The 24,417-nt window shown below is 47.0% G+C and overlaps 1 protein-coding gene and 1 pseudogene across 1 annotated transcript in view; both read left to right on the top strand.

Moving 5' to 3' along the window:
* Positions 1-24,417, top strand: part of LOC146859953 (hydroxylysine kinase-like) — a 110,148-nt gene that overhangs the window by 17,990 nt on the left and 67,741 nt on the right. The window lies entirely within an intron of this gene.
* LOC146859954 (28S ribosomal RNA) lies at positions 9,015-10,009 on the top strand (annotated as a pseudogene; the record flags this gene model as incomplete).

Here is a 24,417-nt window from a genome sequence, read left to right as displayed (position 1 = left end):
GGACGACGCCATTTTGAACAAACCCAGAGGCCTGGGCAGGAAGAAGGGAGCAGAGGCAGAGAAGGGTTGTGTCGCTGTTTGATAGGGCAAACGGAGACTTCCTACCAGCCCCTCCAAATTCTTTAAAAGAGTTTGCACAGGAAGAGGAGCTCTCTCTGGGTTGTGGTCTCCTGAGGATGACTGGTGCTGGAGCCTGGCACCATGGGCAGCTGGAAGGAAGAACCTCCAGACTGGCTCAGGACCCTGACTTGTGCCACAAAGGGAGACCAGGACCAATGAGCAGAAGCCTGGGCCTCTGCGCAAGGAGAAGAGAGGCCCAGGAGGAGAGCCAGGCGAAAGGCTGGCGCAGGGAGCCAGTGAACACAGCTCCATGCTGAATCCACCCTCCGTAAAACCATGAGGGCGAAGGAAAGTGCTCTCAGCGGCTGGGGTGCGCCGCCAGGAGCAAGAAGAGGCCAAAATCATGAAGATTGGTCCCCTGTGGGCTGAGAAATGCCCCCAGAAGGTAGGTGACCTTTGACCTCTGGCTGACCGACGAAGCATGCGGGGCTCTGCCACTGGTCCAGGATATGCCCCTGGGGGCGGCTCCCAGCAGAAGATAAGTTGGAGAGCACGATCACGCTCCCCGTGAAAAATGCCCCATTGGGGTGCCAGGAGCCCACCCTGGCCTCTGCTGAAACTGGAGACAGGGGAGCGCCATCGCACCCCCCTGGGAATGGTGTGAGGGGCCCGGGATCCCAACACCGGGCCCCTCTGAAGGCAAGGAGCGCCATTGCGCCCCCCGCAACAATGTCTCAGGCAGACTGAACTAGAGGCTTCGGCTCCCACGGCCGCACCAGAAAGGTGTGGGCCGAGCGGGGAGCTGGCGGGAGCCACCAGGGGTGGGCTTCCCAGGTGGCTCTCCAACCAGAGCCCGAAGTCGGCAAGTCATATCCGTAACTTCGGGATAAGGATTGGCTCATAGGGCTGGGGCATGAAGCGGGCTGGGCGCGTGCCGTGGCTGGACGAGGTGCCTCCCTCAGGGGCGGAGGCGACTCTGGACGCAAGCTGGGCCCTTACTGTGGATCATCCCAGCTGCGGTGGTCGCCTCTCCCCGTGCACCCTCCCAGGGGGCGCGGGGTGCGCGTTCTGCCTCGGCCGGTGTCTAGCAGCTGACTTAGAACTGGTGCGGACCTGGGGAATCCGACTGTTGAATTAAAACAAAGCATCGCAAAGGCCCGAGGCGGGTGTTGACGCGATGTGATTTCTGCCCAGTACTTAGAATGTCCAAGTGAGGAAATTCATTGAAGCGCGAGTAGACAGCTGGAGTAACTATGACTCTCTTAACCTATTCTCAGTTGTAGTGGACTTTACCTCCCAGTGGTCCTGCTGGTAACTGCCTCTATAGTGCTAAACTCTGCAAAGAGAGGTCTATAGGGACAGGCCAAACAAGGTTCTATCATGGGGGCGAGCGTGATAGTGAGAAATGGCACAGCAAACGAACACAATTCCAGATGGGGTAGTTCCTGGAGATTAAAAGCCCCTTTAAGATGGCATAAGGAGGTGCTGTCTTTTCCAGAAATCCTTAACCTTCTCCATGAATTTGACAAACCAGCACCCGCTTCAAACAATGCAACAAGCAACAAAGATTCAGGTCACGATATAGCACCTAGTTCACCCTCCGTAGCAGACTAAGACACAACAGTAGACCTCAGCAAAACCATCGAGTTTGTGGCCTCCTCAGCCAAGAATGGCATTGTAACAACCAACTTAGAAAATGTACCCGATGTGTACGAGGTCAGCAAATAATTAAATACAAAGAAAAGTGATTACACAAAGAAAGTCACATATTGGAAATACCCAATAAATGTGACTTGTGTGGAGACATATTGGGAACTTTTGAAGAACTAAGAAAACATGTCTCTAACAAGCATCAAGGCTTCTATCTCAAAACCTATTGCTCAAAATGTGACGAAGAAGCAGAATACCACAAAATTGCATGACATTATGCCAAATGTAAAGGAAGACCTCAAAAAGGAGAGCTGCCATTTCTGTGCAGCTTCTGTGACCTCAGATTCGGAACAAAGATTGCAGTTTCACAACATGCTCGGCATGCGCTTTCAAGAGCGCAAAATGAGTCTAAACTATCAGCTCTAGAAAGCAGCAAACCATCAAAATTATGTTCACAGGAAGAAATACTGCTATTAGCAGAATTGGAAAAAGTGTATGAGAACAAGAGAAATATTAATGCGCTGATGGTTCCGCATTTTGACAATAAAAACAGAAAACAAATTGCAGAAAAAAGAAGAGATAGAAGAAATAAGAGAAAAAATTTAGCAAAGGATGTACTGCAAGCATCCAATGTCTCTGAGAACGACTCTAGCAATGAACCAGAGGTTTCAGTGGAAGTAACACCAGAAGAGCACAGAGAATTTATCAAGCATAAACTTGCGCTAAAAAATCAAAAACTTTGATGACCTGGAAGATAGAATCGCAAAAGTCGAAAAGTACACCAAAAACATAAAGCAACATGATGCTGCTATGGATCTGATGGATGAGATAGTGACATATCTCAGAAAACACCACTTATATAAGTCCTGTACCAGCAAATTGTAGAGAACCAGCAAGTGAACTCAATAATGAGCCTATGAACTCTGCTCAAGATAAGCACCAGAATGCCTCAGTAGAAAACAAGATACCAAAGAAAGACAAGAAAAATGGAAGGCTCAATCGGTCACACAAGAAAAATTATGCAAAAACAAAGGGAAGCTATAAAGAATACCAGGCAATGTTTAAAAAAGACAAAAAGAAAATTGCCAGGATTATCACTGATGGGGCAGAAGATGCCACTTGCCAAATCAGTGCTGATGAAATCTTCCAATATTACAAGGAAATAATTGAAAAGGAAAACAAGAAAAACCCATAATTGGTCCCTATTGACCGGATACCGATGAATTTGAAATTGGAAGATTGTGTAAAGAAATTACACTGCTCGAAATAACTAATGCCTTCGATGACTCAGATTTAAAGAAAGCAGTGAGGCCTGATAAGATTGGCCTAAATGACGTGAATAACGTGCATAACAAGCAACCAAGACTGCTGCCCAGAATCTTATCGTCTTGGTTACCGATGAGAAGAGTACCAGAAAGTATTAAAAAGAACCGGTCGATATTGATACCTAAGAATGTACCGATTAGTGAACTTAAAAAAATCAGTAATTGGCGTCCAATTACCATCGGTATTGCATTCATGAAGTTGCTCACAAAAATATTAACTAAAAGACTCTCATTCTTTGTTGAATTGAATACGAGACAAAAAGGCTTCATGAAGGTGAGAGGTTGTCTCGAGAATCTGACTCTTCTGAAAAATATAAAAGGGGTACGAAAGAACAGAAACTCATTAGCAGTAGTATTCATAGATATCTCAAAAGCCTTTGACTCTGTTCGCCATGGTCACATTTTACAGAGTCTTGCAAGGCACAGAGTCCCATCATACATCAGAGACATAATAAAAGACTTATACAGGGAAAGAACAAGGAAGCAACTTCTGAAATAACAATGAGATCTGGGGTTAAACAAGGTGACTCTTTATCCCCACTGCTATTTAACATTGCAATGGATCCACTGATCTGTGATCTTCAGAAAGACAACTAGGGCTTTACATTCGGATCCGATGGTCTCATTGAGCAGATCACCGCTCTAGCTTTTGCCGATGACATCGCAGTACTCAGCAACACCTGGGAAGGAATGAGTACAAATCTGAAAATCATTGAGAAATTCAGTAAAACAACAGGATTAAAACTTAATGTGAAAAAGACACATGGATTCTATATAAGTCACCATAAAGATAAAATCCTGATTAACAACTGTAAACCATGGTAGTTTGAAAAACAAAATATTGAAAACATTCATCCAGGAGAAAGTGAGAGATATCTCGGATTGAACTTTGATCCACACAACGGCCATATAAGCAACAACAAAATTAACGAGGTTCTTGTTAATTGGGCTCAAAAACTTGATAATCTACCACTTAAGCCCACGCAGGAAATTGACATTTTGTGTCAGTACTTGATGCCTAAACTGTCATTTAAATTGGAAGTGACATGGAACAGAAGCTTAAACTTTAAACATCCTGGATCAAACAATAAAAAAGTATGTCAAACATTTCCTACACCTACCAGCATACACATGTGATGGTCTCCTATATTCGAAAAGATCCTTTGGGGGCCTCAGTATACCAAAACTATGTACAACAATTGGTCTAAACAAAGTCAATAGTTTATTGTATCTCAGGGCAGCTCCAGATCTGTACATAGCTCAATCATTCATTATGCAGGAAAAGTAATCAATGTGAAAATTGACAACATCAACAAAACACACAAACTCAGCATTTTAGATAGTAGATTTCTGAGTTATGATTTGAATTTGTTAGCAACATATGATTGGAGGAAAGAAGAATTTGAGAAATGGGCAAATTTTCCTGTCCAAGGTGATGGTATAAAATACTTAGCAAGTAATCCAACCTCCAATTTCTGGATCAGCAAGCAAAACAAAATGAAAGAAAATCAGTACATAGCTGCGCTGATGTTGAGAGCAAATGTATTGTATACTAGAGAAACCATCACCAGGGGGAAGAAATCGTACATTTGCTACTTGTAGGTACTGCAAAGATGTTTGCAAAACAATTTCGCATATTTCAGGTGCATGTCCCAAAACCAAGGACATCAGGATAAAAAGACACAATAACATTTTTGAATTACTCATTGATAGAGCAAAATGGTGTGGGTGGATGGCATGTCGGGAACCTCATGTTAAGAATATTCGAGGTGAACTACAAAAACCAGATGTAGTGTTTACCAAAAATGGTACAGCTGTGGTGATTGATGTTTCAATTTGTTATGAAAATTCTCAGAATTCCCTTGAATTAGCATTTGAGAGTAAAGTGAAATACTATCAGGATCTGTCATAGCAAATCAAAGATCTTACCAAATGTAACACTGTAAAATTTCCTCGCTTTATTGTTGGATGTCGTGGTATCTGGCCTCAATGTAATGGTGTTGCTCTGGCTGATCTAGGTCTGCAAATTTCATTCCCATTCAAGAAAAATATTTGCCTGACTACTTTAATGGACACTCTTAAAATGTGCCAAGTATTCATGGACAATTAAATATCAAGCTTATGCTGAGATGTACACTATCTTGCAGTACACATGTCTCTCTTAGAAAACATATTGTTTTAAAATGTTGATTCATTAATATTTAAATGTGGTTAAACAGTTACATAATAGTTTATAGTTGACATAAGAATTATTATAGATGTGAATTTTATAGATGTGAACTGTTAGAATGTGGTCCTGACCATCTGAGCCGCTCGGATTGTTTGCTTTTTGAACACCTATTTGTTGAGCTTTTACTGTGGGAGAGCCTCATAATTTGGGACTCACCCACAGTGAACTCATGATGAAAGGGACTGCATGTGTGTTTTACCGGTGTCCACCTGGTGAGAGTAGGCTGCTGCGCTGCAGCCAGAGTAAGGGGCACCGGGCTGGTTACATGCAGACACGTTTGTACATGCGTGTGCACAAGTGTAAGGGCTGTGCAGGGGAGATTCCTGGCCTGCGCAGCCCAGGAGCAGCTACAAAGTGAATGGTGTGGCAGGACTTATGCAGAGTTGGGTAGTGACATGGAATAGGCTTTATACAATGGGAAGAAACATGTAAGGGAAAGTCAGTGTGCTTTAATGTTTTCACTGAAAGACCACGTCAGTATTCCCCTATGAGGAGGGGGACCACATGGGGCAGTTTCACTTTCCTAGGGCCTACAACTTCCAGACATGCAAAAAAGTCCAATGTAACTGAGGTGAGAAGAAGTATTCTGCAGAGTCCAAAGTCATATCTGTACTGCTTTTGGGTCATCCAGAACGGTCATTGTTTTCTGAGTCAGCTCATGACCAGAGCCTGGCTGGGGCTGACCCTGCCAGGCTGGATTAATGACCTTTCTTCCCAAGCTGTAGCCTCAGAGAACTAGCCCTTCATGATAAGCATTCCATGGGCGAAGGCCTCCTCTCCAAGAAGAGAAGATGGGTGGAGTTACAGGTTAATCCATTAGCAGCTGTCACCAGGTGCCAGGCACCAAACTGCTCTGGAGAGAAGGCAGCAAGGGGAGAAGGGGCTTTTCAGAGACCATGTGGCATGAGACTTCTGGACGACGCCATTTTGAACAAACCCAGAGGCCTGGGCAGGAAGAAGGGAGCAGAGGCAGAGAAGGGTTGTGTCGCTGTTTGATAGGGCAAACGGAGACTTCCTACCAGCCCCTCCAAATTCTTTAAAAGAGTTTGCACAGGAAGAGGAGCTCTCTCTGGGTTGTGGTCTCCTGAGGATGACTGGTGCTGGAGCCTGGCACCATGGGCAGCTGGAAGGAAGAACCTCCAGACTGGCTCAGGACCCTGACTTGTGCCACAAAGGGAGACCAGGACCAATGAGCAGAAGCCTGGGCCTCTGCGCAAGGAGAAGAGAGGCCCAGGAGGAGAGCCAGGCGAAAGGCTGGCGCAGGGAGCCAGTGAACACAGCTCCATGCTGAATCCACCCTCCGTAAAACCATGAGGGCGAAGGAAAGTGCTCTCAGCGGCTGGGGTGCGCCGCCAGGAGCAAGAAGAGGCCAAAATCATGAAGATTGGTCCCCTGTGGGCTGAGAAATGCCCCCAGAAGGTAGGTGACCTTTGACCTCTGGCTGACCGACGAAGCATGCGGGGCTCTGCCACTGGTCCAGGATATGCCCCTGGGGGCGGCTCCCAGCAGAAGATAAGTTGGAGAGCACGATCACGCTCCCCGTGAAAAATGCCCCATTGGGGTGCCAGGAGCCCACCCTGGCCTCTGCTGAAACTGGAGACAGGGGAGCGCCATCGCACCCCCCTGGGAATGGTGTGAGGGGCCCGGGATCCCAACACCGGGCCCCTCTGAAGGCAAGGAGCGCCATTGCGCCCCCCGCAACAATGTCTCAGGCAGACTGAACTAGAGGCTTCGGCTCCCACGGCCGCACCAGAAAGGTGTGGGCCGAGCGGGGAGCTGGCGGGAGCCACCAGGGGTGGGCTTCCCAGGTGGCTCTCCAACCAGAGCCCGAAGAAAGACCAGCGCAGCTGGGGGTGGTCTCCCCGAGCTGCCTCACTCACCTGGGGGTCCGGGTGGGACCAGACCCTCCACCAAGGGCAGAACGCGGCACAGGGCCACCATTGCGGGCAGCACTGCTTTCCTTCGGAGCAGCGGGAGAGCCGCTCATCTAAAATGCAACGATAGAGGAAGAGCGCCCCATAATGCTTTGCGGGCCTGGACCGGCCTGCAAGGAAGGCAGCTGGTGATTGGCTCGTGGTGGCCCCAGGAGGACGGGGTCACCACCAAGTGTGTGCACAGGGGAAGGGGGAGCTGCCGGAGTACGCAGACACCCCCAGCACAACGTAAGAAAAGTCCCCTGGGGACTCCAAAGAAGTAACCCCTCAAGGGCTTAGCCAGCACTTTAGGCATCCTGTGGCTGGAACATTTGTTATTCAGCTGTGGGTGCCTTAGAGACTGCACCAAGGTGTGAAGGGCTGAGTTGGGGGATGTCTGGAGAAGGGCATCCCATGGAATTAAAGAGGTGCAATTGCACGAGAAGTGCATTTACCAACATTATTTCTTTTGTGGGGGAGTGGAAGTAAAATGTGTAATGTGAAGTACCTGTGTAAGGTGAAGTCATAAGCAAAGTGGGGTAATGCTGCCGAACACTCCTGCTAGGTAAGCTGTATATGCTTAATCCTGTGATTTTAACTGTGACGCCTTTTAGGGGCTTTAATTGCAATGCATTATACATGTTATCAGCTATAATAAGGACCTCATTTAAAGTGATGCCCAAACATGTATTCTTGCTACTGCGTTAGGGGAAGAACAACCAAGACTGTTAGCCACTAAGATGTAGAGGTGTATAATGTATGGACAGTATAAGATGCTCAGTCAGGGTTATGGGTCCCCAGGGTAGGTGTACCTATTTTAATGCTTGTTGAGATGATGGGGTGGGTCGCCACTGGGATGGTGCCAGTTGGCAAGGCCCTCGCTCCAGGTTGTGTCAACCCACTGAATTAGGGGGCAAGAAGATGTGCATACCTGGGAGTGGTGGTACTAGACCCCACCCCTCCTGCGGGAGGGGTGGAGATGTTATGCAATGTCACAATGTAATTCTAACAGCTTATGTATATTTGTAAATTGGTGCATAGTATTAAGTAGTGTGTGTGTTTAATAAATGTACTCTTACTTTTATAAAGCAAAGTACAGACTGGACAATCCAATTATTGAGTGTTATTTCTGCGTACCTGTAATGGCAATTACTAGCCCACACCACCTCCCTTGAGTAAGCCTTAGACTGCTCTGCAACGCTACCCTCCAAGCGTCAAGTGCTACAATAGGGTGTTTGGTTCCCAGTGAAGGACAAAGGTGACATGTTATTTGTGCAGGCCTCACAGATACTGCCTCATTTTCCAACATGAACTTTCAAGAATCTTTATAGATGTGCAGTTTCTAGTTAGATGTGCAATTTATAGATGTGTATTTTTATAGATGTGTGCTTATAACAATTTACATACAAATGTGTACATCATTATTATTGAAATGTCTTGAATGAATTACATACACATAATCACTACATACTACACTTTGATTATTGATGTCCTACTAATCATACTTTAATTCATCAGGACTGTTCGTAGACAATTTAAAATTGTTGGAATAGTACTGGAGGGTGTAATCTCTCTGGCCTATCCGTGATTCCAGTTCCAGCGAGGATAGCTTTAAGTATGGCTGTACTCCGGAGGGAACGAATGTAGTATTGTTGGAAGCAAAACCGATTTGACGCTGATGGGCAGCATAATAACCAAGAATGAGCCACCATGTGGTGGTACAGAAATAGCCAAATGCATTGTTATCTAATTAGTGACGCGCATGAATGGATGAACGAGATTCCCACTGTCCCTACATACTATCTACCGAAATCACAGCCAAGGGAAAGGGCTTGGCAGAATCAGCGGGTAAAGAAGGCCTTGTTGAGCTTGACTCTAGTCTGGCACTGTGAAGAGACATGAGAGGTGTAGTATAAGTGGGAGGCCCTCGGTCCGCCGGTGAAATACCACTACTCTTATCGTTTTTTCACTTACCCGGTGAGGAGGGGGGGCCCCAGGCGCTTCTGGCTCCAAGCGCCTGGCACCCACTGGGTGCAACCTGCTCCGGGGACAGTGGCAGGTGGGGAGGTATACCTGTCAAACGATAACGCAGGTGTCCTAAGGTCAGCTCAGGGAAGACCGAGACCTCCCACGGAGCAGAAGGGCAAAAGCTTGCTTGATCTCGATTTTCAGTATGAATACAGACTGTGAAAGTGGAGCTTCACGATCCTTCTGACTTTTTGCGTTTCAAGCAGGAGTTACCACAGGGAAAACTGGCCAAGCGTACATAGTGACGTCGCTTTTTGATCCTTTGATGTTGTCTCTTCCTATCATTGTGAAGCAGAATTCACCAAGCGCTGGATTGTTCACCCACTAAAAGGGAACGTGAGCTCGGTTTAGACCGTCGTGAGACAGGTTTAGTTTTACCCTACTGATGATGTGTTGTTGCAATAGTAATCTTGCTCAGTACGAGATGAACGCAGGTTCAGACATTTGGTGTATGTGCTTGGCTGAGGAGCCAATGGAGCGAAGCTACCATCTGTGGGATTATGACTAAACGCCTCTAAGTCAGAATCCACCCTAAACCGTAACGATACCGCATTGCCGTGGAGCCTCAGTTGGCCTGGGATAGCCGGCCTCTCTCGGGGGGCCGGTGCGTAGAGCCGCTCACTTGGGGACCGGAGCGAAGACGAAAGGGGGCCGACTCCATCGTCCTTAGTGCACCGCATGTTCGTGGGGCACCCGGTGCTAAATCATTCGTAGATGACCTGATTCTGGGTCAGGGTTTCGTAAGTAGCAGAGCAGCTACATCGCTGCGATCTATTGACAGTCATACTCTGAGCCAAGCTTTTGTCTCTCCATGCGTGGGCGCCCGCGGATGCCCTCCTCCACCACACCCAGGGGTGGGTCCCTCTGCCACCGGCACGGTGGGAGGGACACGGACGGGGTGACGTGGGCCTGTGGGAGGCCGCCTCCACCACGTCGGGGTCCACCTGAGCCCGGGGAGCCTCTCCCCGGCCTGGCTAGTGTTCAGAAGTTGGGACTGGGCCTGGGCCTTGGACTCCATCTGCCGGACCCCGGGGTGCAGGAGACCCCCGTCCTGCAAGCCAGCCGAGGCTCCGGGCGCTGGGGACGGGAGTCCAGCTGGGCCTGGGAGGCTCTCCCCGGTCTGGCTAGGGTTCAGAAGCTTGAACCGGGTCTGGGGCTTGAGTTGTGTCCGGCGGGCCACGGGGTGCGGAAGCCCCCCATCCTGCAAGCCAGCCGAGGGTCCGGGCGCTAGGTACGGGGGTCCACTGGAGCCTGGGGAGCCTCTCCCCGTCCTGGCTAGGGTTTGGAAGCTGGGACCGGACCCAGGCTTGAGCTCCATTCCGCAGGCCCTAGGGTGCGGGAGCCCCCCGTGTTGCAAGCCTGCCGAGGGTCCGGGTGCTGGGGATGGGGTTCCACCAGGGCCTAGGGATGCTCTCTTCGGCCTGGCAAGGGTTCAGAAGCTCAGACCGGGCCTGGGACTTGAGCTCCGTCTGGCAGGCCCCGGCGTGTGGGAGCCCCCCGTCCTGCAAGCCAGCTGAGGGTCCGGGCGCTGGGGATGGGGGTTCATCGGGGCCCAGGGAGGCTCTCCCCGGCCTAGCTAGGTTTCGGAAGCTGGGACGGGGCTTGAGCTCCGTACGGCGGGCCCCGGGGTGCGGGAGCCCCCCATCCTGCAAGCCAGCCGAGCGTCCGGGCACTGAGGACGGGGTCCACCGGAGCTCGGGGAGGCTCTCCCCGGCCTGGCTAGGGTTTGGAAGCTGGGACCGGGCCCGGGGCTTGAGCTATGTCCGGCGGGCCCCGGGGTGCGGGTACCCCCCTTCCTGCAAGCCAGTCGAAGGTCCGGGTGCTGGGGACTGGGGTTCATCGGGGTCCAGTGAGGCTCTTCCCAGCCTGGCTAGGGTTCGGAAGCTGGGACCGGGCTCAGGGCTCGAGTTCCATCTGGCAGGCTCCGGGGTGCGGGAGCCCACCGGTCCTGCAAGCCATCCGAGAGTCCAAGTGCTGGGGATGGGGGTCCATCGGGGCCAGGACAGGCTCACCCGACCGGGCTGGGTTCAGAAGCAGGGACCGGGCCAGGGGCTGGCGGAGCGGAGTTCTCTGCCCACCCCTAATCAAGACCCCGCCATAGACGCGGCAAACTGAAAGTGAAAAATAAAATGATTATAAAATAGTTTTATTGTAAATTTATTTTCTTCTCTCTGCTGCCTTTCAACATTGGGGCTTTGCTCCTACGTGATAGCAGAGAAGCCGCCCCTGCTTGTACTCATTATGGTGTGTGTTGAATGAAGGCGGAAGTGAACTGGCTAGCCTGGTGCTCCGCTCTCTGCATGTGAACGGAACATAGTGTTTGTGGCGAAGTGTCAGATTTTTCCTACATCTTCAGGCATGCGTAGTTTCTCTCACAAGTATTTGAATTGAGGATTGTCACAGTTTAGCCTTTTGTTTGCTAGAACATACATTTGCTTAGCTTTTTCTAGCAAATTCTCTAAAAGCGTCACACTAGCATTTGATTCTGAGTGTGTATGTTGCTTAGCTTTGACTAGTGAGTGACCCGACACAAATTACACTAATGTACAAAAGGCGTGCTAAATTCCTGATTTTCAAGTGAAAGCCTAAATCGAGTAGAACTTCAGTACCTTCACTCATTTTTAATAGCCTCTTCTGAAATGCACGACGCAAGCATTGAGTTTACTTGTGGACACAAATCTGCACATCACCTTCAGCTACAGATGTTTTTCCAAGCATTACTAACTCAGCTACAAACCATGTATTACCTCTTTCAGCGCTTGCATACATTATTATTAATATAATTTTCAGCAGGACTGAATAAGTCTCATTTGTTTGTACCTGGGCCAAACAAGGTTTTGTAAAACAAATAGATTTCCTATTTCAGTCCTCCTTTAAGTTGCTATTTTGCCTCCTGTTGCCCATGGCCTTTTCCATCAGCCAGAGACAAATATGTAGAGAAGCTAGTCCAAGTGGCCTTAGTGCTGGATTAACTATTCTCCCTTTCTTAGCAGAAGGTAAGCCTGCTCATCTATTCCGTCTCAGCCGGGAGCTTGGAAGACATCCGCAGTCACGTCAAATATAATTCCATAATTAACAAAGCTAGAGTCATAAATATATTAATGTTATAGTTAAGAATGTTATGATTATGTTATTCATATGCCTATGATATTGTTATTGTTATGGTTAAGTTATTATGGTTATGCTATTGTTCTGGTTATGAATTGTTATGGTTATGTTATTGTTATGGTTATGTTCTGTATTAGTTGCGATTTGTCGTCGTGTTGGGTACGTTGAACTTCCCACCCGGTCTGAAGGATTCCTTAATAGTCCAGAGTCTGTTTTCTGTTTGAGTTGGACTGTAAGTATTGTGGGTGTGGTTAGTAATTTGTGGATATGTTTGACTGCAGTGGTTAGTGATGTTTGGTGCATGTGGCCACAGATCTTTTCCAATATGGGAATGTGAATCTGGGAACACTGGTATGTGCATTGCTCAGCATGAGGTCTGTGTATTAATTGAGACGGCTCAGATCATGGTGTTATTTTTACATCCATGCTATTATTTGCATCAGGCTAGCTGTGGGAATTTGCGTGGGTGTTGGTACAGTGCATTGTGTTTTATCTTGAAGATCTATATTTTTTATGAAGAGTGGAGTATTGTGAGCTTAGCGAGATCCAACTTTATTGTACTCCTGAACTTTGTTGGATGTGTGTTCTGGCTGTATTCTACTGGAGGTTTAGGTGCTGGGTTCAATAGTCAGTTTTGTTGTGAACTTGTTGATACCCCACTGTGTGGAATATTTCAGCATGTTCAATATTTTGGCAAATGTCTTTTTTTTAGGTGTTAACTATTTACTAGTGGATGTGTTCTCATGTGTGCCAAGCAATGTCTAGGGACTGCTAGCCTCCATATGGCTCTGCACTGCCATGGGAGCTCTGAAAGTGTACACAACTTTCTTTGCTGTGCAGTTCGTCCTGATAAATAGTGTTGTTTCATTGGGGAGCCTTTGAAATGCCATGTTCCTGCTCCCTTTGTGGGACTACCTAGAGAGAATGCAAAAAGCCCAGCTGTCAACCAACACAGAAGTGTATTCAGAGACAGGCAGAATAGTTAAGGTAAGAAAATGCCAACTTTTTAAAAGTGGCATTTTCAGACTTACAATTTGAAATCCGACGTCACCATAAGGTGTGATTTTAAATTGTGAGTCCAGAGACACCAAACTCCAAATGTCTATCTTCTCCCAATTGTTTATATGGGTGTTTAAGGCAATCCCAATGTTAACCTATGGGAGATATAGGCCTTGCAGTAACGAAAAATGAATTAATGAGCATTTCACTACCAGGATATGTAAAACTGAAAAGTACATGTTCTACATTTTAAATCCACTGCGCCCTGCCCATGGGACTACCTAGGGCCTACCTTAGGGGTGACTTACATGTAATAAAAAAAGGAAGGTTTGGGCCTGGCAAGTAGGTTAACCTGCCAGGTCGAAATGGCAGTTTAAAACTGGCACACACAGGCTCTGCAGTGGCAGGCCTGAGCCATGTTCAAAGGTCAACTGAGTGGGTGGCACAATCAGTGCTGCAGGCCCACTAGTAGCAATCAATTTACAGGACCTGGGCACACACAGTGCACTTTACTAGGGACTTATAAGTAAACTAAATGTGCTAGTTGTGGATAAGCCAGTGTTACCTTGTTTTGAGTACAGATCATATGCACTTTAGCATTGGTTATCAGTGGTAAAGTGCCCAAAATCCTAAAGCCAGCAAAAAGTTAGCAAAACAGGTCAGAAGGCAAAACTTCAGAGGAAACCATGCCAAGGATGCCAGATCTAACAGCAACACACTATTATTTTTATTTTATAAGAGTTTCAGTATTATTCCTGGACATGCAATGTGCTAATCTACTTTTAACACAGTTACACCGCTCCACTCTGAAATGCTAAATACTCAAATCTACGCCACTCTACTCTGCTCCATGCTACTCTGCTTCATGCCACTCCATTCTAAGCCACTCAACTCCACTCTCCTCTACTCTACTCTTTGCGACTCTAAGCAACTCCACTCTACACCACTCTTTTCTATACCACTCTACACCACTCCACATACTCTACGCCATTCTACGTTACTCTTCTGTACACCACTCTGCTCCACAATACTCCACTCTATGCCACTCTACTCTACTCCACTCCACCATGCCACTCCACTCTACGCCACTGCACCCTACTCTATGTCACTCTACTTTACTCAACACCACTCCACATCATTCTACTCTACTCTATTCTACTTCACCCTACCCCGCCCCATGCTTCTCCACTCTGTCATCCCACTGCACACCACTCCATTTCACTATACAGCACTCTACTCCAGTATACATTATACGCCACCCTACTTCGCTCTACTCTAGTCTTTACCACTCCTCTACTCCCCTCTGCTCTATGTCACTCTACACCACTCCATTCCACTCGACTCTACTATACCACACGTCACTCTATGCCACTTCACACAATGTCACTCTACACCACTCTAGTCTACTCTACTCTACTCTGTTCCATTACACTCTACGAAATTCCACTCTACTCTGTGACTCCACACCACTCTATGCCACGCTATGCCACCCTACTCTATGCCATTCTACTCCATGTGAATCTATGACACTCCATGCAACTCTACACCACACCAGTCTACGCTACTCCACTTTACTCTATTCCACTCCACTCCGAGACCTATTGGCTTTACCGATGGTTGTTTATGCCATTATACACAGCTTGAGTTGTGGGAGTTGCTAGGACAGGAGGACTACTGCCTTAGATCTTTCAAGTGCCCAAAAAAACTTAGATGCTCCATGCTACTGAGCTCTGATTTAAGTGGTTTATCGTGAAGTGACACCAGAAGAGCATTTAAGGACTACTCTGCTTAATGTAGCCATTAACCAATTTAAGAGATGCACCGTTTAGTGTGCGGGTGACGCTGTAGCTGCAATGATGACACATACATACGGTACTTGTGAATGCATGCCCTAGAACTGACCACACCCATTTTTACAGGCTCTTTATGAACTATTTGGCACGTACGTCAGACTATACCAACAGGAACTACACCATCGAGACAGTGGCACAGCAGCCGGGGTGGCTGACTCCGGAGTGCGGGGCTCACGGTTTGATCCCCAGTGCTGGAGGCAGATCAGCTCAGCATCGTGTGACTTTGGGCAATAGCTCATTTAATCTTCACCACGGCCCACAGTGCCTTGAGACCCTTAGGGATGATTAGTTTGCACTTTACAAATACCGTTTTTTATTGGTGTTTCCTCCCTCTTACCCCTCCATCAGGCGTCCCACATAGAGCAGCACAGCATTCCTCTTTTACCATAGAAATGAAAAACAAATGACAACTATCAAAAATATTGCAAACAGGAGCTGCACATCAAATAAAGTCACCAGGGTCATTCACTGGGTTCAGGTCAGGGCATGTGTAGACTCAGTCAGTCAAAAAGTCAGCATAGAGCTGGGACAGTCCTGGGTTGGGTCTCAGATTATACCACCCTCGGCCACACCTGGCAGAGGATTCGGGAGTGTATCTCTCAGTATCAGGCAGACAGGATGCTGCTTGGCTCAGCTCACTGGATGCAGGGACTAGACTCGGTGGGGGCATATCCAACTGAGGCGGGGACACCCCCTGAAAACTGGTGGTACTTCTGGGAACCTGGTCACAGTTGTCTTCACTGTCGGTCATTGCATCCGCTGAGACAACTTCCAGTGGTTCACCTTTCCACAAGTCGAAAGCTGGAGACTGGGAAGCTCACTCAATGTTGGTGTTCTCCACCACTGCCATATGAATCATGTACATCAGGTTCCTCATCAGGCGTTCCACCTCCCAATTGGCCTGGGGCCACCGGGGTGTGATGTGGCGGTACTTGGTGTTTTTCAAGCACAGGTACTCAGCCCACTCAAGGCCGCCAAAGGGGGACCCATTATCAGTGCAGATTTCTTCGAAGAACCCATGGGTAGCCCTTATATTTTCGACCTTCGGGATAACTTCAGATGCTGCTGTGGTCGAGACAATTTCAACTTCTGGATACTGGGAAAAGTCATCCACAACAAGAAGCATATAGGAACCATTGGGGAGGCTGCCAAAGTCTGCATTGATGCGCTGACACTGAGTGGCCGGGCCGATCTCTGTGATGACAGGTGCTGGGAGATCAGGCCGGGTGGGGGCCTAGCAGGCAGGGCAATTCTTTACGACTTCTTCTACCCTCTGGTCCAGGTCGGGAAACCGGACCTTGCTCCTCAGTCTGTTCTTTGATTTGACGACTGCTTGGTGTGCCCCTTGTGCCAGGAGGATGGCATTTTGTTCAGGCTTTCTGCAAAAACCAGGTGCAGGCCTCTCATCAGGCAGCCTTCATCCGTGACAGACAGTTTTTGGCGGACATTGTGCAGTGACTTGAGTTTTGCTTTTGCTTTTGCAGTGCGATAAGGAGTCAGGCACTGAAGAAGCTGACAGTCCCCTGACAGGATCACTTGAATAGCAATCTGCAAGCAGTCATCATGCTTGTTGGTTTCCACTACTTATGAGAGGGACATAGACCACTGCAATCCTATCCCTATCACCAGGCGGACATATTTCTCGGCCTCATGGGCAACTGCTGCTTCCGAAGGAATAGCTGGGCGAGCGTGGTGACACAGGATGTCTGCCAGATTGCGAATGCCCGGACGGTATTCCACTGTAAAATTGAATTCCGGTATAATCCACTTCTCAACCCTTGGGGGAAGGGAGGGCTTGGAGGAGGAACCTCAAAACAGGGGGGTTAGTGGTTTGTGATCTGTGAAGATGGTGAACAGGTGTCCATATAAATAGATATAGACCCACAAAATGGCGATCGCTTCTCGTTCGATATAGGAGTATTCAGAAGTGATGGAGGGACAGACAGCTAAACAAGCCTTATAGCTAGGGGCCTTGCTTCCCTGAAAGAAATGCAAATGTATGCAACTGGTCAGTCTGCAAATGTAAAGGCTTCTTGGAAGATGGCATTGGCTTTAATCAACAGAATCACTTGAAGTGTCCTGATGACAAAGTTATTTTCTTTTGGACAGGTATTGAAAAGGATTTACCAGCTGAGTTGTGAAGTGTGTCCTTTTAATGGACAGTTATAAAATAATTACACTTTGTACTGTCTGAGTATTATTAAATTCTATATTTGGAAGCACTTTATCTTAAACCTTTATTGGGAATTTTGTAGTAACCTATCTTATGCTGTTTAAAATAAGAACTTACATATTTATAGTGCTTTTTGTTATAGACTGGGACCTCGTAACACCAAACATACACAAGTCACCTTTCTCCACTGCACCAATCAGGATTCAATTCTGTGGCTCAACTTGTCTGTAATCTCACAGCACCAAGAAGACCAGACTGATACATTAGAGTGTGCGTCAGGGATTCTACATTTATCTCAGGACCTGGAGCATGATCATCTGACACAGAATTAAAGAACAGGATAAAATCAAGATCAGATGGGAGATCCATAGCAATTGATTAAAAGGGTCAATGATAAGAACTGACTGAACAAATAAGGGAGAGAAGCGCAAGGTGGGACAATTCCTAAAATCAGATAGTCCCGCTATGAGTTTCAGAAAGTATTGCGAACATGGAGGGTAGTCTCAGCAGAGTGGCCAGAAACAAAAGAAGCACTGTCAAGTGGTAGAATAAGCAGCGCCCACCCATCCTCAAACTCTGCTGGTGCGATGGTCCATTGGTAGTGCTTGGGGAGGGTAGTCAGGGGTAGGCCTCTTGGATAGTTGTGCCTGAGCAATTGTCCTCTCTGTCCATGTCTTGAAATGGCTCTGCAGTTGAGCCACCCCAAAATCAATGGTCTGGCTTATCTGTAAGTGCCAAAGAACATGCAGAATCTTCAGAATATTTGGGATGCAAATTACACAACAAACAATATATATGAAGATGATAAAGACTTTAAAATGTAAAAAGTGTTTTTATAAATCATGGAAGTATTTCAGTTTAGTACATTAGATCACAACATTGCATTGACATTTATTTGAAGTTGAAGTTTTTAAACATTAACTTTAAAACAGCTATTCACCTTTCCTCCCGACAAAGCCATGAGCGAACAAAGTGAACCAATTGTCTGGTGTCCCTTATATCATGGCCAATAATATGTTTATGGCTGGTGGAACATTACAGAACATTAAAGCATATACAAGTGATATTTTGTATAGGATCCATCTTGAACTGAATTACTTGAAAGTGCTGTCAAATGCCACTGTCAAGTAAACTAGACACATGAAGTAAGTTATTTGACTTTAATAAAACAATTTAATCATGTGGGTGAGCCAAGATTTGAAACCAGGTTTCCTGGTCACACACAGTGCATTTAAGCAACTGAATACATTATTTTTTCTCAATCCCCTTTAGGACCAGAGGAAAGTGGCTTTGTACAATTTTGCCAGATGAATAGTAGACTGAATTAAGTAAATACAGATCACAGGTTAATTTGACACAATATCTAAAAAATAAAAAAAGGTATAAAGCAAAGGTGAAAAACTATGAGAAACCATATGCTAAAAAAAAAGGATGGGTACTGTGATCATGACTGCAATTGGGACAGGGTCAGTGAGCATTGAAGCAGAATCATAGGTGGGCTGAAAAGAACAAAAAATGTTGTGACCATTTTGTTGATCTTTTACCATCATGTAACTGCATATACAATAATTCACACCTTAAATTAAAAATAAATGCAAGTTAAACTATTCATTGGGAAATACACCATGTTTCATTATGAACCTCTGTTGATTAATGTGATCAACGCAGTTATGTGTGTTGGCATCCACAGGCACATGGAACTGAATCCTGTTCGGTTAGCAGAGAATAGTGACTTGTGTATATTTAGTGCTAAAAGGTCCCTATTCCTCACAGAAAGCACTGTGAATGTGTAAGTCACTATTTTAAATTTGCATTACACAAGGTGTAAGATAGGCTGCCACAAATGCGGAAATAAATTTAGGTGAAAGACAAAGAAAGTGTTTCCAAAGTGTAGATTTTTGTAATATGCAGATTGTACCTAGTGCAAACAGTTTACAACTATCCCTGGAAAGCCCACAGTGCACAGCTCAGCTTGAGAGGCCCTACCAATGCCTCAGAAAGAAGAAGTCTATCACTTCAGGCAGCTTAAAGTGAACTCTATCAATGAACACCTAGACCTACATTCAAGATGCCTTTACATGTGCCGATTAACCAGTTGCCCCCATTTACATTACTCTGAGGCAGCTGGCGCCCTGGCTAGAAGGCTGGGTTCTGGTTTAGCTGTCTGCCCTCCCTCTGGATCACTGCACAGGAGACCCCCTCCCATCGGCTTCAGCCGAGCTATCCCAACTGTTGGAGTTAACATTTGTCTTTTAGCACAAAGGCTAAAATGATATGTCAATGTTGCTGTCCGTGGAAACTTTCATCACGGACAACGGACATTAGAGTAATTCTATGGAGAGTCCATTTGAATTACGGATGAGTGGTCACGCTACTTCACAGAGGACAGTGTTTGAGTACTATAGACCTCAACAGTCCTGAGTAATGAATGTGGCTGTGACTAAGCACAGCAGAACCAGGCTGAGGTGTGCAGCTTCCTTTGCTGGCTTCTTTGGCAGGTCGACTGGAACTCCTCTAATTGGATGCGGATGTGTCACATCACCCCTGGGAATAGTACAGGGCTGGTAGGATAAGTGTTATGGCCAATGGTGATTTGTGGCCCATATGAGCACTGATTGAGAGACAGCTAGCCTCTGTGGTGTGCGGGTCTAAGAGTTGCAGAACAAGAGCTGCAGTCCACCACTTAATGCAACTCGACTGGAACTCATCCCAGAAATGTATTTTTATTCCTGCAATTTTATATAGTGTGGATATGGCCCGTGGATCAGAAACAGAACAGTGCCAGGAGAAACCCTTTTAGTCAGCAAGCACAAACACAATCTGCTGGGGCACACGGACCAATCAGAAGGCTTCATTATGGCTCTAATGAGTTGTCTTCTGGCTAGCAGCATCCCTTGCTACTTCACCTGACCCTGAATTCAAACTACTTATTTTTATTGTACTTTTAACTATAGGTCGAATTTGGCCTGTTCCCACATTAATTTGATCAAGACTGTTTTCATACTTTTTTGAATTAAAAAACAACAGTTCCTGAATTGTTGTGCTGCTACAGATCCAAAGCTGTGAAGAAGGGTCACTTCTGCTGTGAAGTGATAGAAGGGAGAGGCAAGTAAAAAAAGAAGCAATCTTTCTCTCCAGAGTCCCTCCTCCTGGAAGAGGTGTAAATGTGTAATTGGTTAATCAGCAGTGGTGGCAGGGCACGCGCGCACACACACACACACACACACAAGCACAAGCACACTCACTGACATGCATAAAGAGGCGTGCACAAACCTATTCACAACACACTCACAAATACACATACATTCATACATATACATATACACACACACACAAGTCAATGTAAACAACAATTATCTGATGCAAGTCTCGGGGAGATAAGCCTCAGAGGTGCCAGGAGGTTTGGGACTGAGTAGGATGAGGTCAGGGAGGCTGCTGACCCTACCTCCTCTGTGACGAGGGTGTCAGTGATCGGCAATCAGCCCTGGGGACTTCAGGGATTAAAACTTAAGTGCCCAAGTAATAGGCTTTCACTAACGCTCGCCTTCATCATGAGGAAGAAGGCCTCGAGGCCTTTTGCTAAGCTGAGGAGGTCACGCCCACAGGACCTGTGACATCCTCAGCCCAGAAAAGTTCAGCTCAGGCTGCCAGGAGCCTGCACAATTAGTGCATGTCTAGCTCCTGGCTGCCTGAGGTGAAAGCAAAGAGCGTCTGTCAGGCGGACCTTCGCTCAGCCTGACACACATTGTTAATATCCAAAAGGCACGGGGTGAGTCCCCTCCACCCTTAAGGAGGTGCCACTACTGTTAATCAGCAAATCTGTAGGTTACGTGAGAACAGTATATGCCTTACTTCAGTGTTTCCCAAACTATGAGCCCTGGCCCCTTCTTTGCTGGTTCTGAAAGTCCAAGCAATAAATAAAGATGCCTTTAAATGTTGTATTTAATTGGTCGCATTTGCTGCACTTCATAGACAGAGGTCAAATGTCAGGCTATGTCTTCTAACAAATTGCTGCTTTTTAGGTCTCGCCTGACCCAGCGCATGCGCTGGTCTGGGGAGGCTTATTGAGAGGGCTCCAAAAAGTGCTACCAGGCCAGCCTAGAGCTACAGTGCAGGTGCGCGGGTGCGCGTGCCGCGCTTTACCGCGATTTCTTTCACTTTAGCGGCTGCACGGCCACTTTGATGTTTACCGTGATTACTTTCACTTTAGCGGCCGCACGGCCTCTTTGATGTTTGAGCGTGATCGCGATCACTTTCACTTTCGCGGCCGCTTGGCATAGCCAATAGGTCTCGCTTTTGGGACCTTATAAGTATTTAGTTATGCACCTATAAGGTCTCAAAGGCGAGGCCTATTGGCTATGCCAATGCTTGTTTAACATGGAGACTGGTGTTTCCAAACGCCTGTGACTCTGCAGTCGGAGACAGAAGAGTACAGTGAGCTATGTGACCATCGAGTTGTGGTACAGGAAGTGTAAACCAAAGGCTGGAGGATATCTTTTTGTATAACACAACCAAATGTATAAATAACTGTACATGAACTTTGCACATTCAGCATTTAGGAAAGAAAAAATACAGCACATCTTTTTACAATTGTGAAGTGGGATAGAAACAGATTATACTAGGATTAAAACAAATCAAGACGCCTTACTTGGTGATGCACAAATGATAAATATTCACCGAAACGCAAATCCCACTCATTATCATGTGTGTGCAATTAGCTTTAACTTTAAAGCTGTATGTCTGTGCACATTTGGTGGACATTTCAAAGGGAAATGTGCTGTCTGTAAATGACAGCGACCTGTCACACGCTGATATAGTTACATTAAAAATAAATTGCCCGCCACATGTCCATTAAAGCTAGTTTGGCCAGGAAAGTTTGTGGTTCTAAAAATTAGGTTGTGGTTTTGGGAAGCACTGCCTTAATTGATAGAATCTGGGATTTGTACTTTTAACGGCAACTTAGAAAAATAGGTTTGCATTAGGAACAGTCAACTTATTATGGAAAAACATCACTTTTGTAAGCATTTAAAATATGTAAGCAATCTTTCGGCAGCTGCCCAGTTATACTGTCTGCAACCTTTCTTATACTGTGTATAATGCATTTTTAAAGTAATGACTTACATAATCACAGGGCTGTCTATTACAGGCTTGGATCTTTTAACACTGTAAATACAAGTCATTATTTCCCAACTGCACAGACCATTGTTCAAATCAGTGACAATCCGGTTACACCCACATATATGAAGTGATCACACTAACTAACCGAGGTACCAGAAAAATGTTTCCAACAGATACAGTTAAGCTCCATTTAGTTTCAATTAAGGTGTATACATTATATTTTATAGGCAGATACCTGTAAAGGCAGTGGCAGCTCCCCCATTGGGGCGTGGGGGCGTCGCCCCACTGCTTTCTCGCAGTGCGAGAAGCAGAAACATAAATGGTAATAACTACCACCATTTATGTTTCTGCTTCTCGCACTGCGAGAAAGCAGAAGTGCCTGGTTGGGAGTGGGCGGTCCTGCTCGAGGGCAGGGGGGCGAGTGGCTTGCCCACTGTTGTGGGTACTGACTGTATGGTGAGCCCTGGGGCCGACCAAACAGTCAGCACCCACAATAGTGGGCAAGCCACTCCCCCTCCAGCCCTCGAGCAGGACCGCCCACTCTCCCTTTTTCTCTACATAGAGAAAATGGCCCGGCTGGGGCGCTCTCCGCTGCGCCTCACCAATCACAACGCTGCCATTGCAGCGTTGTGATTGGTGAAGGGGCGGGAGGGGGGGGGGAGGCTGCCTTGTGATGACGATGAGAGCTGCAGGAAATGGAATTCAAAAACGCAGGATGGCAGGAGTCGGACCCATCCAGAAGCTTCGGTGGCGCGGGATGATAAGTTTTATTTTTTAATTAAACCCCCCCACCTCCTCCCGCGATGAACCCCCCCCCCCCCCCCCCCCCCCCCCACCCGCCCGTAATGCCGACCGCGACTGTCTCTCAGTGAAATAGAATCTGTTCACTGGGGAGGCCGGGGTTAATCCGGGGTGCTGACACCACATTTCACCACTAAAACTGTAAGTGTTTCTTGGGGTGTAAAGAATTCTGAACTGGGGGTGACCCTGACTCCCAGTGTCTGAAAATGCCGAATCTCTCCCTGCAGAATCGTCTGGTGACAGTTTTGGGGGTCTCGATGACAGGGTGAACAACAGTGCAGGCCACACACTCAATGGCCTCTTGCCGCTTGAATACTCAGAGCTACTGCTGCCTAACTCAGTGAAGCACGTTGGAACGACCTCAGAAGAATGAAAGGCTGGTTTCCCCTCCTGCAACTCAAGCCTGCAGGCTACATGCACCTCTTTGCGCTCAGCACTCCACCCACTGAGCTACCTTACCAGCTGGGCCTGGCCCGGCGCGCTCAGATCAGAGGGGCTCAGCCAGTTGGAGTAGAGGGCGGTAGGTGCTGCGGTTGACAAGCAGCCCGATCCGGCGGTGTCTGTAACGTGCGCTGCATTATTAATGTAGAAGAGCAGTAGAGTGCGGTGTACAGAACTCAGGGTGCGGTTCTGTGGGGACGGGAAGAGTTTCTAGCGTCCACATGCCTTTCGTTGCGTTGCGAATCCTGCAATGGAGTAGCAAGTGTTTAAAGGGTGATGAATGATGATGTCACTTTAGGCTTGACAACCCAACTGGGCGTCAGTAATCGAAGAAACACACCAGAGCCTTTATTGTTGGGTTGGTGACTGCTGATGACGTAAGACTGTGTAAGAGGATCCGATTATTACATTTCAGGGAACTGGCTCTTTAAAACGGATCAGTTTGACATCCAAATGGCAGCAGTGCGGTCAACAACCATATTTATGTTTTTTTGGGGGGGAGGGTTCATATAGCACACAGATGGGCTTTTCGGAGCGCCTGTTGGTTGACGGTGTGTCTCGAGGGGCTGGGAAATTCTCAGGGTTGAGGCCTGGCGCGGTGAAATTCTTATTGAAGCATCCAAGGGCATGGCTTTCAAGTCCGACTCAATGGTGAATTTACGGTGGTGGGGTTACGGTGGGGCCTACCTGCACTCACTTTTTAGGACCGGGCCATGCT

The sequence above is a fragment of the Triturus cristatus genome, chromosome 3_1, assembly GCF_964204655.1.
Source record: "Triturus cristatus chromosome 3_1, aTriCri1.1, whole genome shotgun sequence".
In the NCBI taxonomy this organism is placed as follows: Eukaryota; Metazoa; Chordata; class Amphibia; order Caudata; family Salamandridae; genus Triturus; species Triturus cristatus.
Note: the sequence above shows the minus strand (reverse complement) of the source record. Positions and strands in the feature narration are given on the sequence as shown.